The sequence below is a fragment of the Pan paniscus genome, chromosome 8 (assembly GCF_029289425.2).
Source record: "Pan paniscus chromosome 8, NHGRI_mPanPan1-v2.0_pri, whole genome shotgun sequence".
In the NCBI taxonomy this organism is placed as follows: domain Eukaryota; kingdom Metazoa; phylum Chordata; class Mammalia; order Primates; family Hominidae; genus Pan; species Pan paniscus.
In genome coordinates, this window is record NC_073257.2 from 92,196,907 (window position 1) to 92,211,359 (window position 14,453).

Here is a 14,453-nt window from a genome sequence, read left to right on the forward strand (position 1 = left end):
CAGCCTCCCAAGTAGCTGGGATTACAGGTGTGCACCACCACGCCTGGCTAATTTTTGTATTTTTAGCAGAGACAGGGTTTCACCCTGTTGGCCTGGCTGGTCTTGAACTGACCTTAAGTGATCCTCCTGCCTTGGCCTCCCAAAGTGCGGGGATTACAGGCGTAAGCCACCTTGCCCAGCCAGTGATTCTTTTATATTTTATAGGTAAATAGTTATATTTATGAAGGATGGAAATTTGATCTGTCCTTTTATGACATTTATATTTTTTCCATCTCATTTCTTAGCTCCACCCCAGGAGCTCAGTTAAGGAGGGAGGAGAAGGGACTGAGCCGGGCACCCCTTCCCTCCTCCCATCTTGGGCCTGGGATGTGAATGCACACTGACCTTCTCTGGTTCGCTCTCTCTCATCTGCCATGAAACCTACGGTGAACCATTGTGAGGCAGGAGGGTTGTGGAGGGCTCCAGGGACAAAGCCTTTGTGAACACAGTAAGCTTTTGTTTTTGTTTTTCATGAGAGACACAGGAAACTGTAAAGGAATATTGAATTTAGGCCTGACCTTGACATATTTTTCTCATAGAAAGATCATTCTGGTGGATACACCAAAGATGTGCCTGAGATCTGTAAGAGTAGATGCTGGGGTACTTCCCTGAACAGCTGTCATTATGTAATAGTCCAGGTAAGATTTTTTTTTTTTTTTTAGTTAGAAGCCTATGGAACCAAAGAATGAGTCATGGACAATAGCTATTAGTTATTCCTCAATTATCTGCACCGGTGATGGCTCAGTAATCTTAAGGTTGCTGGGTTTAGAAAATAAAAATATAGGCCGGGTGCAGTGGCTCACGCCTGTAACCCCAGCACTTTGGGAGGCCAAGGCAGGTGGATCACGAGGTCAGGTGTTTGAGACCAGCCTGACCAACATAGTGAAACCCTATCTCCACTAAAAATATAAAAAAAATTAGCGGGGCATGGTGGCAGGTGCCTATAATCCCAGCTACTTGGGAGGCTGAGGCAAGGAGAATCACTTGAACCTGGGAGGCAGAGGTTGCAATGAGCCGAGATGGTGCCACTGCACTCCAGCCCGGGTGACAGTGCAAGACTCTGTCTCAAAAAAAAAAAAAAAAAAGAAAAGAAAAGAAAAGAAAAGAAAAATATAGGATGCCCAGTTAATTTGAATATCAGATACACAGGTAGTTTATTCAGTGAGTCGTATGCAGTATTTGGGACACGCTTATTCCAAAAATTTATTCAATGTTTATCTGAAGTTCACATTCCACAGGGTGCTCTGCATTTTACCTGGCAACTCTACCTGTAGGGGCCTGGACAAGCAGAGTCTTTGGGTGAGGCAGGAGACACTTCCTGTGGTTAGTGGCATGTGACAATATTTAGCTTGTACCCCATCAGGCTTGCACCCCAATGCCTTTGGGCTCACGAATGAATGTGATGTCTTTCCTGAGCTCTGTGGATGGTGGATGGTGGATGGTGAGCAGGGCCACTGAAGCATGCTGTGTATGAGCACGAATGAGGCTGGTATTTCAAACACACTCCGGCCCTCCCCTCAGCAGGACATCCAGGAGCCTGGGGTAGGAATCTTCTGGGTTTGCTTCATTTCCACCTACTGCAGCTGCCCTGCATCCACCCAGCCTAGCATGAGTCTTCTCCTGGGGGCTTCCAGCGGTGTTTCCATGAATAAATAGGGAGGATGGCAAGGTAAGACAAAGGGACCGGAGCAAAGGAAAGGACCAAATGTGGCTGGCATGCCTCCGACAAGCCTTCTGGAGTGTGAGTATCTGTCAAAGCAGGAATAGTGCCTTGGGCAGAGGAGCTTCTCATGGTGTCTGTCTCTTTCTCTGGGGAAGTGGGCTTCAGACACCTTTAGAACCACACGCACAAAGCCCTGCCAGGGCTTAGGCTCTCCAGACAAAGCTGTGCTCAGGCAGAGGCATAGGACAGGCAGGCAGCAGGGACAGGAAGGGCTAGCAGCTTTTCCCTGGCTAGCAGCTGGAGTTCTGCCTCCAGCTGCCTCCCCAGGACAGAAGCCAGATGAGCTGCTCTGAAGTCACCTTGTGGGAGTTAGGGAACGCACCTGCCACATACGCTGTGTTGGGAGAGAACTTTCAGCTGACTGCAAGCTTCCCAGGCTGCTCCCAGTGGAAAGTCTGACTCCTGGGCTGGGAGGTTCCTTCTCTGCCAACACCCCCTTCTGAGCCTACAGGCTGGCAGTGAACAATGCGGTTGGCATCTCCCTGCAGCTCCAGCTGAGCCTTTGGGGTCATATCTCAAGGGGCTATTAAGGGAAATCATCACCTCAGGATTGATCATCTCTTTTTTTTGCTATAGTCACAATTTAAGGAATTGCGTGAAACAGTCAAGTGGGGGCAGATATTAGATTTCAAGAAGGCTCGACTATTCCAAAATATGGCCTGAGCCTGTGCCACCCAACTTCCTCGACCATGTAGACTTCATTCCTTCCTTCATTCATTTGTTCCAACTTTCGCCAGTATTTCCCAAGTAGCTACCTTGTGCCAGCCTAGAGGCGGGAAGCACACAGTGAGGAGGGGACAGCAGACTCTGACATGGACAAGGACACTGGGCAGCAGTGCAGGGGGCAAGGGTAGGCTCTGGAGAAGACAGAGGGACTCCAGCATGGGCAGGCCACTGGGCATGTCCCTAAGCCTCTTGGAGCCTCAGATTCCAGTCTGTAAACAGGAGATGCCAACAGTATCTACCTCATTGAGCTGAAAAGGCAATAAATTAGGGTGATCCACTTGAGGCCCTGGCAGAGGGACTGGTGTGGGGAACACTTGACCCATGCTGAAATGTCCCACGCCTACAAGGCAACAGGGCCCCACTCCACATGCACCAGTCCAGTACCTGCCTTCTGCTGGTGGGGAGCACGTGTTCCTTGACCTGTGAGCCCTGTGGGGAGTCCACATCATGCACCTGTCAGATTCCCAACTGTAGGTAGGGTCTTCTGAAACCACGTAGTGTGTTACTGATGCTTTCAAGTCTACTAATTCCAGAGGACCTGTTAGGTGGGTGCTGGAGTATTATTTGTTAGGAAACAGCGACTATGAGCAAATAAAGGCTCCAGCTTCAAATAAACACTCATCTCAAAGAACTGTGACTGAAAACACTTGGTTATATAGTGGACAGTGTTAATATAAAAATCGTAAGTATTAATATAAATATAAAAAGTTGAATTTGTGCTACTTATACGGCCTGAGCTAGAGGAACTCAGCCCCTGCAAACCTCACCCAGGCCTCCTCTGCCAGAGCTGGGACTCTAACTCCAGCCATGTGGCCACACAACCAGCAGCAGGCTCTAGAACACATCGGTAAAACCCTATCAATTATTACAAGTTGGAATTCTTCCATCCTTCTTGGTAAATAGCCGCTCCCCTGAGAACCCCACAGTGCCCCCACCCCTGACCTTCTTCTGATCTGGCAAAAATTGGTCAATGCTTGTGACAGGGAGACCCTCTAGGACCTTTTCCGAGATTCTAACTAGTCAGCAAACAGGTCACACCATTGAAATTTTGAATATCATGTACAATATGCTGTCTTGTTGTTTCTTTTTTCTCTTTCCCTGCATTCCTTTGGATTGTTTGAATTTTCTTTAATAGGAGGGTGGTACTAGAATTACAGATGTATCAATAAATACCAGCCTACTAGTACCTTTTTTCCTGGGTTCTGTCTCCCACTGGGGTACCACATTCTGACAAGCCATTCCAGCTAGAGATCTGACAGCAACTGGATTTCTCTCTACCAGAATCATCTTTCAAATGCTGTCAGTAGAGACGGATTCACCAGGAAACTGCAGGGCCCCTTGCTTGCATGGGCTCCTTACAAGTCTGTGGTGGGAGAGGCTTTAACAATGTTTGACATGGTAATATGTTTTTACAGACTTTGCAAAAGTAAGCGATTTTAAGTGCAAATGCAGTCATGCATTGCTTAATGACAGGGATGTGTTCTGAGAAATGCATCCTTATGTGACTTTGTTGTTGTGCAAATGTCATCAGGTGTACTTACACAGAACTAGATGGTAGAGCCTACTATATGCCTAGGCTGCCTGGTATAGCCTATTGCTTCTAGGCTACAAGCCATTGCAGTGTGTTACAGTACAGAATATGCTAGGCAGTTGTAACACAATGGCAAGTACTTGTCTATCTAAACATACCTAACCACAGAAAAGGTACAGGAAAAATATGGTATGATAATCTGAAGGGACCATCATGGTCCAGCTCATCTGGCTTCTGTCCTGGGGAGGCAGGTGGAGGCAGAACCCCAGCTGCTAGCCAGGGAAGAGCTGCTAGTCCTTCCTGCCCCTGCCGCCTGCCTGTCATGTGCCCCTGCCTGACCATCATGGTCCCATATGGTCTGTCATTGACTGAAATGTCCTCGTGCAGCACTTGACTGTAGTTAAGATGGCTGGCTCTTTCCACTCTGATTTCCCCTCCATCTCATTCCTCCTCGTGCCCCTCATGTTGGAGTGGTCATAGGCATTTTTAGGATCTGGCTTGGGATGAGACAGCTTTATGTAGTTTACAGTCACTTCTGTGTGTGGTTGCATTACTGCTAGTCTTCCAGCGTAGGAATGGCTTCCAGGAATATTGTTCTGATTCAGCCAGCAGGGTCGGAGATGATATCTAAATAATAAACATTTCCCCAGCACCTGTTTTCAGAAATATGTCAGCAGTGGAGGAGAAACAAGTATGGAGCCAGAAACTAGTCTATGGAAAACTCTCTCCCCCATCATATGTATAGAGTTTTAAGCATGTAAGCCTGTTCACATCCATGCCTATTTAAAATGGAAGTTCTCTCCTGTAGAGAACATACTCAATAGTGCAATATATACACTTATAACACACACATATAAATATGTCTTTTTTGAGCAATTTAAGTAAATGTATTTTGTTAGAGCTCCTGTGTAGTAAGGCAGAACTAGAGGAGTATTGCAAATAGAAGTATGCTTTTGTGTGAAATGAGATGTCTTATGCATCTCACTGTATCTGATTGCATCTTAGCTTGTCTGATGTATTTTATTCCAATGAAGTCCACAAGTTCTAGATGTGCACACTAAGAAAGATTAAATTTTATAACTTGATATGAAATACTAACATCTACAAAGACAACATTAAACTCAATCCACTATTACAACAAGACCATCCATGATAAACTGGATAATGCTTCTATCAATTTGAGAAGTACTAAGATTAGACACTGTGCAGAAAACTTAAAATGCCCAGTAATCTTACAGCTCATATATGAAACTTGATAGAAATATTTTCAACTTTGACTATAGTCATAAAAATTTACATGCTAGTACCAATGGGATTAACTATCTGCAGTCAAAATAGCTTACTTCTGCAAATTTTTAAAAAGCATATGGCCGACTTAAGGAAAAAATGCAATTAAAAAGAAAAGAAAGAAGCATATGGTCACCGTGGAAGAAGGTTGAAGTACCTTTCTATGATATTTAAAGAAAACAGTATTAGAAAATCCTCCTTATCTATAGATTTTGCTTCCTGAGTATTTGTTGAATCTGACTCCTTATCTCCATCCCTTACATACTGCTGTGGTAATTTTCAGGCCCTTGTAGTTTCCAGCCTGGGCTTCTGCAAGAGCTTTCTAACTGGTTTTCTTGGTTCTAGTCTCACACCCCTCAAATCTAACTTCCACAGTGGACAAGATGCATATCTGACTTTGTCACTTTCTTTCTTTCCTTTTTTTTTTTTTTTTTAAGAGATGGAGTCTCAGTATGTTGCCCAGGCTGGTCTTGAACTCCTGGACTCAAGCGATTCTCCCACCTCAGCCTCCCAAAGTGCTGAGATTATAGGCATGAGCCGCTGCACCCAGCCTATGTCACTTTCTTAAACCATTAGAGGCTCTCCAGAATAAAGTGAAGCCCCTTAACCTGATACATAAGACTATCATGCCCTGCTTCTCTCTTACAAGTCTTGCCTCTCTTGAAACATCGCATTGCTTGTGTCCCCTCGCCCTACCCTGTGGTCTCCCGTCTGTACACCTTCGCTCAAGCCGTCTCCCCAGCCTACAACAGCATTTTCTCCTCTTTTCACTTTGGCTGCTCCTACTCATTCCCCAAGATTCTGCTTACTTCTTATCTTTTCTATACATTTTCTGACTTCCCTTTTCACGATAGTGGACTGAGCGCATGCTGCCATCTCTCCACCCAGGCCCATCCTCCAGAAATGACAAGAGAAGGAAAAAAATCAGTGTTCTCAGAAAGTTAACCGGAAATGTTCAGAGAATCAGAAGCACTGACACGTTTCTGAGAAGCCAAAGGCAGACAGGATCTGATTTGATACTTCAGCCCAGCTCATGAGCAGCAGCCAAGGACATACTACATGTATCCTTGTGTGTATATACTACAGTATATATTACAATAGTGGGAGCAGCAACAAGGCATTCCATGCCCAGAGGTGGTGAATGCCTGGAACAAGACAGGACCAAAGGACTACTGACAGAGGGTTAAACAAGTATCCCCGTGGAAGGAGCTAGATGAATTGACCCTGAATATCTCCCTCAACCCCACCCCAGCAGACAAGATGACCAGGACAGCAGTGTCTGTCTCCTGGTATGAACTGTGTTAGGAATGAAAGACAGGACAGGGCCCCATATGGCTGCTAAAGCCAAGGAAGAGTTAAGTAGTAGCCACATCCCAAAGACCAGCTGTGAGAACACAGCTGGTCCACCTGATAGTGCCTCTGCCTGTTCTGCACTCTCCTTGAAAGCAACATGGAGCACAAGCTCATCCAGCGATTTCCAGCCCTCCCTCACAGCAAGCTAGGCCAGCAGATTTCTTGCAGAAAATCTCATGCGTAAAGATGAGTTCACTGTCAAAAAATATCATTTGAGAAGTACCACCATGAAAGGGAGACTTCCACCTGAGGAAACATAATAACCATAGCTAATATTTACTGAGCATTTATGTGTCAGGCGCTATTGCAAACATAAAGTGGGACTATTTTATGTTTGCAATAGACACATGAATACCTTACAAGAGTCTTACCTTATAAGAGTTTAAGGTAGGACTATTTTTATTGCCATTTTACAAATGAAGAAACTAAAGTTTCACGTGATTAAGTAACTTCATCCAAAGTCACATAGCTTAACATGAGAAGCCACAGATTAACCTCAGCTGTCTGGCTCCAGATCTGAAGATTAAACAGAACAAATAGACAACCAGTAATGTGCTTTGAAGTAAGTATAATGAATATTCTCAAATAAGAAAGGATGGAAAAGAATCAATTAGGGATGTTAGAGGTGAACAATGTGTTCATTTTGTATTACTGATCATGGGAATAAAAATCAAAAAATATATTCATAGTTTAAACAGATAAAACCACCTGAGTGGATGAGCTATGGAGTGGAATGTATGCAGCTGAAGAGATAATTGGTGAACTGAAAGATTGGAATCCTCCCTGAAAACAGCAGACTTGGATAAATAAATAGAAAGTAGAAAAGAAAAGAAAAGATAATAGACATGGAAGATAGTTCCAGAAGCGCCAACATCCACCCACTGGGTGTTACCAAAAGAGAGACTGCTAGAGAAATGGATGTCCAATGAAACATGGTTGATTTGCAACACAAATTTGTTTCCTCTCCCTCCCCAAATCCTAATAAAATGGCAGTAGAGGAAGAGCACAGGTAAAATTCTTCAAGGACAATAGAGACAGGAGAGGAGAAAACAGCAACCAAGAATTTGGACACGTATTTTGGAGATAGTATACAAAGGAATGGTAATTTGGCAGAATGGTGCATGTTCTCACTTGGATGCCCCAGAGGGAGAAAATAAGAAGAAGCCAACGGATTCTCCCTACTTCACCCCCAGAGTCTAAGAAAGGATACACACTTAAAGAGGTGAGGTACAGTGTGAGTCTGTAAACAGGAAAACAGAGGCATAAGTGGAAAACCTAGGCCACTTTCTCTACCCTCTTCAGCCAGGGGTCCCCTCCACCCAGGGGAGAAAGGAAAGTTATTTGTCATATAAATTGAACTGAAGAAACTGCAGAATGGGAGGTCTGAGCCACACAGGTTTGGGAGGAGGAGGAAAGGTCAAGCTTAAACACAAGGATTAAACCACAATCTACATATTGAATGATGGGACCCCAGTCCCCAGAGAGTGAGTAACCTAATTTACAATCTACAGGCCAGAGTCCGGAGGATTCATTTGTGGAGAAAAGGAACGTCCCAGACAAAGGGCCTCCAGTGGCTGATGTGTGCTGGTTTCCTCAATGAGGAGCTGACCTGATGCTCAGACACTCTGTGGTGAGCTCCGTCAGTCAACAAGCCCCGCTCCCCCACAGACATTGCAGTCAGTGTTTTGTGCCTCACCCCCAAATGTGAATACACAGCTAAGGGATATCACCTGGGAGGAAGGCCTCCAGCAAGGGTGACCAACCTTCCTGGTTTGCCAGGGACCCAGGGGTTTCACAGGATTTGGGACAGTCAGTACTACTATGGTTTGAGTTTGTCCCCACCAAAACTTACGTTGAACTTTGATCCCCAATGTGGCAGTGTTGGGAGGTGTGCCTGGTGGGAGGTGTTTGGGTCACAGAGACAGAGCCCTCATGAATGACTTGGTGCACTCCAGCTCTCTCATGAGACTGGATTTAGTTCTTGTGGGAATTTTCCTGCAGGAATGGGTTGTTGTAAAGCCAGGATGCCCCTTGGGTTTTTTCTCTTCCCACGTGTCCACTCACCATTGAGATTTTCCACCATGTTATGACATAGCACAAAAAGCCCCCACCAGAATCTGAGCAGATGCTGACACCATACTTTTTGAACTTCCCAGCCTGCAGAACTGTGAGCCAAATAAACCTCTTTTCTTTATAAATTCCCCAGCCTCAGGTATTCTTCTATAGCAACACTTACTGGATTAAGACAAGTACTAAAATAAGAAAAATCTCTGCCAAACCAGAACGAGTTAGTCGTCCTATTCTAGCATGTGCAAGCAATGTCCATTTGCATGGCTTTGCTTAATAATTTGCAAGCCTGACCTATATTCACAGCTCACAGGCTGAGAACACAGTCATCTGCTGTAATTTATATAATCTTGTGACAACACCTGCCAAAAATCATATTAAATGGCTTGTGACTTTTCTTGATCCTCTTCCAGCCTTTGACACAATATATAAGGAAAAATATGAACTATCCTGCTTGTAATTTCCAGTGGGTAAAACAAAGATGTGCCCTGGATCCTTTTATTTTTAACTTGAAAACATATTGAGATAGCCCATGAGTTTGCTTTCCTACTGACCCACATAACTGTTAGGTACAGTGCAGGCCACTGACCAGCATCAGCTCCAAAGGATCAGTATCTGTGCCCTGCAGGTTGTTGCATATGGTAGGGCCCCGCCACCCTGCTCTGCAGTGGAGCACAGAAGGTCAAGCATTCTCTCAGATGCAAATAACCTGATGTGGGTATCACGGACTAGGAGTAGTTTTAGTAGACAATGAATACTGCTATCTAATGACATCCAGAAACAAGGGCTACCAAATCTGGATCTGAAATAATCATTTTAATGGAAATCCCCCAAATTTAGGGAGATTTATAGGAAATAATGATAAACAATAAATCATTTAGTTACTTTGGGTGTACATTTCACAACCAGTTTTAACAGGGCTTATTGCTCAAAATTAGATGGGCCGCAGGTATGTGTGTGTGTGCACATGCTTATGTGTATGTGTAGCCAAACAAGATATATAGTTACATGCCTGCTTTACATTTTTTCTGGGCTATTTGTATTGCCGTTGCATTTTATGATGTGGAATTGTAGGGAATCAGTTACCCATTCATTGCCCTGTTAGGGAACTCTCAAATTTCCTCCTGAAGAGAATCTTGGCTCTGCCTTCAGGGACTCCCTTGATGCACTTTGGAGGGGATGTGGGTTGGCCTTCTCTTCAGAAACACGTTGACTTTCTTCTTTCTTTCTCTTTCTTTCTTTCTTTCTTTCTTTCTTTCTTTCTTTCTTCTTTCCTTCTTTCTTCTTTCTTTCTTTCCTTCTTTTCTTTCTTTCCTTCTTTCTCTCTCTCTTTTTCTTTTTTCTTTTCTTTCCATGTGTGAGGCAAAGATTTAGTTCTTCATTTCTTGCATTTGAAGTACTGTTCGATGACATCCTTGGCCTGAGACTCCTTCCATAGTCCTTAACTACTGCACAACTGCAACCAACCACTTTACAGGGTTTCCCCTCTCTGTCAATTGTACAGGGGCCTTCCGATTCCCCTAGTTTCTTGTTGTCATCACCCTTGATTAGGTTGATTTGGTGTTCAGCACAATGGGCCTTCACCAACTTGACATACATAGGCTTATCACAGTTGGATGCAAGCACACAAAGGTGGGCTTGGCGCTTGGCGGCAGCAGGGAAAGAGAGGAATGTTCTTTCTGGTGCATGAGTTTTCATAAGAGGATCTATGTCAAGCCACGGCTCAGTTTGTTATTAAGGTATATGGCTCGTCTCTTAATTGGCAATGGAAAGTTCCAGCATTCCAAGTAGAATCTCAACCTCAGAGCCACACTATACTTTTCAAAAGCTTGGCTAAGAGAAATGCTACTCGTGGATAAGTGCCTGCAGAGTGCATGCTGTATTCAATCCTCTGGACAAATATTCTTAAATCTATTACCAATTTAGCCAGAGCCATGAACCTGTGAGCTTGACTGCTTCCCACTGACTCCTTGAAGAATGACTTTTAATGCTTTGTGCTTTGGTTGAGGGACATGATACACATTATACAAAGCATGGTTTTGAACACTGATCCCCATCTGTTGCAGGGATATTGTTGAGGATGTGGCTTCCCTATGAAGCCTCTCTATGAACACCTAGAGGAGAATATGCTCTTTGGTCTTCAGTATCTGGAATAGTTGTGCTTTTTCTTAGCAACCTGCAAATATTCTGGATCTCACAATGTGTCATATATCCCTCTCCCCATCAGCAGCTAGGGTCTTAGAGCCAAATCAGTGAACAACCATGAGCCCACACAAAGAGGGCTAATCACTCGGGTTGGCACAGTCGGTGAGGTGGCATCAGAGCCTGGGGTATAGGCAAGATGCCGTAGTGGCTCGATCTGCCATGGGCAGATCCAGATGTTGAGTGTCAGGGAACCCTCTCCCTAGAGGAGGGTTGGCGATGAACATGGATCCTCCAAACCACCCTAATGCAGGTGCCTGTAGGCCATCACTGCCCCTGAGGGTTAGGGTTGGGGTTAGGGTTAGGTACGTTAGCGTGATGACATGGCACACCTGGTCCTATACCTACACCCTTCTCCTCACCATCTCTGTATCCTTTATTAACACACATGGATGGCATTGTTGGGAGCAGCAGGAACTGCATGTGAATCAAATGCCATGTGCTTTCCATTGTTTCACCCATCACAGTCCCCAGGGGTAGGTATATTCACACCCCAAAATTCACTTCTATTATGTGAGCCAGGGAAGCAGTATAATAGACATTAGCAGTGTGGGCTCTGGAGTCAGGGAACCAGTTTCAAATCCTGCCTCCACCTCTCACTAACTGAGAGGCCTTGGGTGAGACATTTAGTCTCTTTATCTATAAAACAGGAACAAAACACTGCTTACAAACACAGCTGTGACAGGAAACACATTACATAACCACTGTGAACCATTTAGCACAGAGCTTGACCCAGAAATAAATGCTACAAAGACATATATTGTGGTGGTGAAGACTTCGGTTTTTTGGAATTGGATACACCTGGGTTCAAATTCCAGCTCTTCCAGGGTCAACTGTGAAAACTTCGGCAAGTTTCCAACTTCATTAATCCTCATCTTTTCCAACTGCAAAATGGGGAAAATAGTGCATACAAAACTCATGGCCCACTGCTTGAGATGAACTGTGTGCTCCATAAGTGATAGCTTTAGCCACTTGTTATTTTACTGCTATACCAGAGAGAATGCAGCTCAAGCTAAACAGGCAAGAGGGAATGTCTAAGGTGATTCTGCAGAGCTGCCAACCCTATGCGGCAACTGACCTCCAACTCCAACACATGGTAGTAACAGCTACTTAAATGGATTGTGTTCCATGTTCTAGGCAATGAGCTGAGAGTTTTTATATTTTTGTTTTACCTGGGACTAGGTATGGTGGATCTCAATATTTTGGGGGCCACAAGTACTGTATCAGACTGGTTCCAATCAAGAGATAGAAACCACAAGTGGTTTATGCAATGGAAGTTTAATATAAAGAATTATTCAGCTATGATAAAAGAGCAACTATATGATGCAAAGAGAACCTTATAGGGCTACTCTCCCTACAGGTGGAGAAGAGTACCCAAGAAGGACAAGCTTGGAATGGGGCCCCCTCCCCAGGCTGGAGATAAGACATTGTCGGAGAAGGTATCATTGCAGCCCCCTACATGGCAGAGAGATTTGCTGGGTTGCATGGTCTAGAGCTGGTTGCAATTATTGGACAAGCAGGAAACAAACCTCCACAGCCCATGCGAGCCACACTGCTGGGTTGAGTGTATGAGCATGTAGAATGATTGGGTCTCCAGTATGGACAGAAGGCATGGATCGCGTGGTGCCTGTGTTGGGAGGATACTAAGAGGGCGATCACCACGCCAGGACAAGACTAGTTGCCTGGGACCTTCTGGGCACGTGACTGGAGCAGAGTACCACTGGATCTCCTCACACCAGCCAGACCCAGGAAGAGAAGCTCCTTTCACCTGCATTGTTCTCTCAGCACCCTCCGCTGAGAAAGCTTCACGTTATGCTTAGTGTACAGGAGAAATGCTCATGGGAATCCTGTCCATTATCACAGAGCAGGTATTAGTGGGTGAATATGGAGCTGAGAAGTAATAAGTTGTAACTGGTATAGATATCATGGGGGCAATTGTAGAACACCGTGAACACATATGCATGGGTCCATGTATTCATGAGTGTGCACATATGTGTAATTATTCATACAATTCATGGTGGATACTACTTCGAGGGTGTTCACAGACCCCAGGTAGAGAGCGCCTGGGGGAAAATTATCCAAGGCAGGCCCATTCACAGTTCCAGGGCAGCCAGAAGAAAGCCTCCGTTAAGCACCAGAAGTCTCCGGGGCAGGTGGGGCCAGGCAGCATGAAAGAATTGGCCGCAAGAGTTCCGAACCCTGTCCCAATTATGGAGGGTGACTTTTCTTTGTCCTCCTTCTCCATTCCCTTCCATATTGCTCATGCTTCCAAAGGGAGACCTGAAGACTCTCTAGCAGGGCAAGGCCATTTTCTTTTGGCATTTTTCTCTCCCCAAAGTCTAGCTGATTATCAGCTTAGTCACACAGCAGGCTATGTGCTGTGAACAACAGGCATCCTGGGTTATTTTACAAACTCATGGATAGTCATTTTGAAACCACCTTTGCAAAATTGTGACTGAAACAGTGAAAGAGAGCTAACTTAACCAGCTCCATCTTGTTTCTAACCTCCAAGCTGTCTTTGTTCATTCCTGGGCGTAGGCTGAACTAACTTTGGGAGAAACTTAGTTTGTAGTTATAGTTTAAACAAAGACTGTGACAGCCCTTTCCCAACGCAGACCTCCTTCTTGTCTGGGGACTAGACAAACATTAGCCACAGGATTAGAAATTACGGTTTAGGAGTCATGCAGCTGGAGGCTACAAGATTCTGACCCTCCCTAAACTGCTTCTAAGATCAGTGCTTGAGACATTTTGCAGACCCTGCACTTGCTGGATCAGCTGACGCCACACAGATGGATAAACTGGCTCGTCTGATCTTGTGGCCCCCACCCAGGAACTGACTAAGCGCAAGAAGACAGCTTCGACTCCCTGTGATTTCATCCCTGACCAATCAGCACTCCTGGCTCACTGGCTTCCCCCTACCAAGTTATGCTTAAAAATTCTGCTCCCCGAATTCTCGAGGAGACTGATTTGAGTGATAATAAAACTCCAGTCTCCCGCACAGCCGGCTCTGCGTGAATTACTCTTCTTCTATTGCAATTCCCCTGTCTTGATCAATCGGCTCTGTCAAGACAGCAGGCAAGGTGAACCCCTTGGGTGGTTACAGTTTTGCTCCTTCAACGAGACTCCAAGTTCCTCTTTGATAGTGGCAAACACCAGTTGCCATATTTTCTACTGTTACTGGCACAAAAAGTCCCTGTTCACAGCCCTGCTGGACGTAAGGGCCCAGGTGTTAAAAAGTTACCCCCTACCTCACCCCAGCCTCATCAGCGGGGCTGGATACTGGCAGTGGGCAGAGGAATGAAATTTATTTATTTATTTTTCTTATTTATTTTTGAGATGGAGTTTTGCTCTTGTCGCCCAGGCTGAAGTACAGTGGCACCATCTCAGCTCACTGCAACCTCCGCCTCCTGGGTTCAAGCAATTCTCCTACCTCAGCCTCCTGAGTAGCTGGGATTACAGGCTCCTGCCACCACACCCAGCTAATTTTTGTATTTTTAGTAGAGATGAGGTTTCACCATGTAGGTC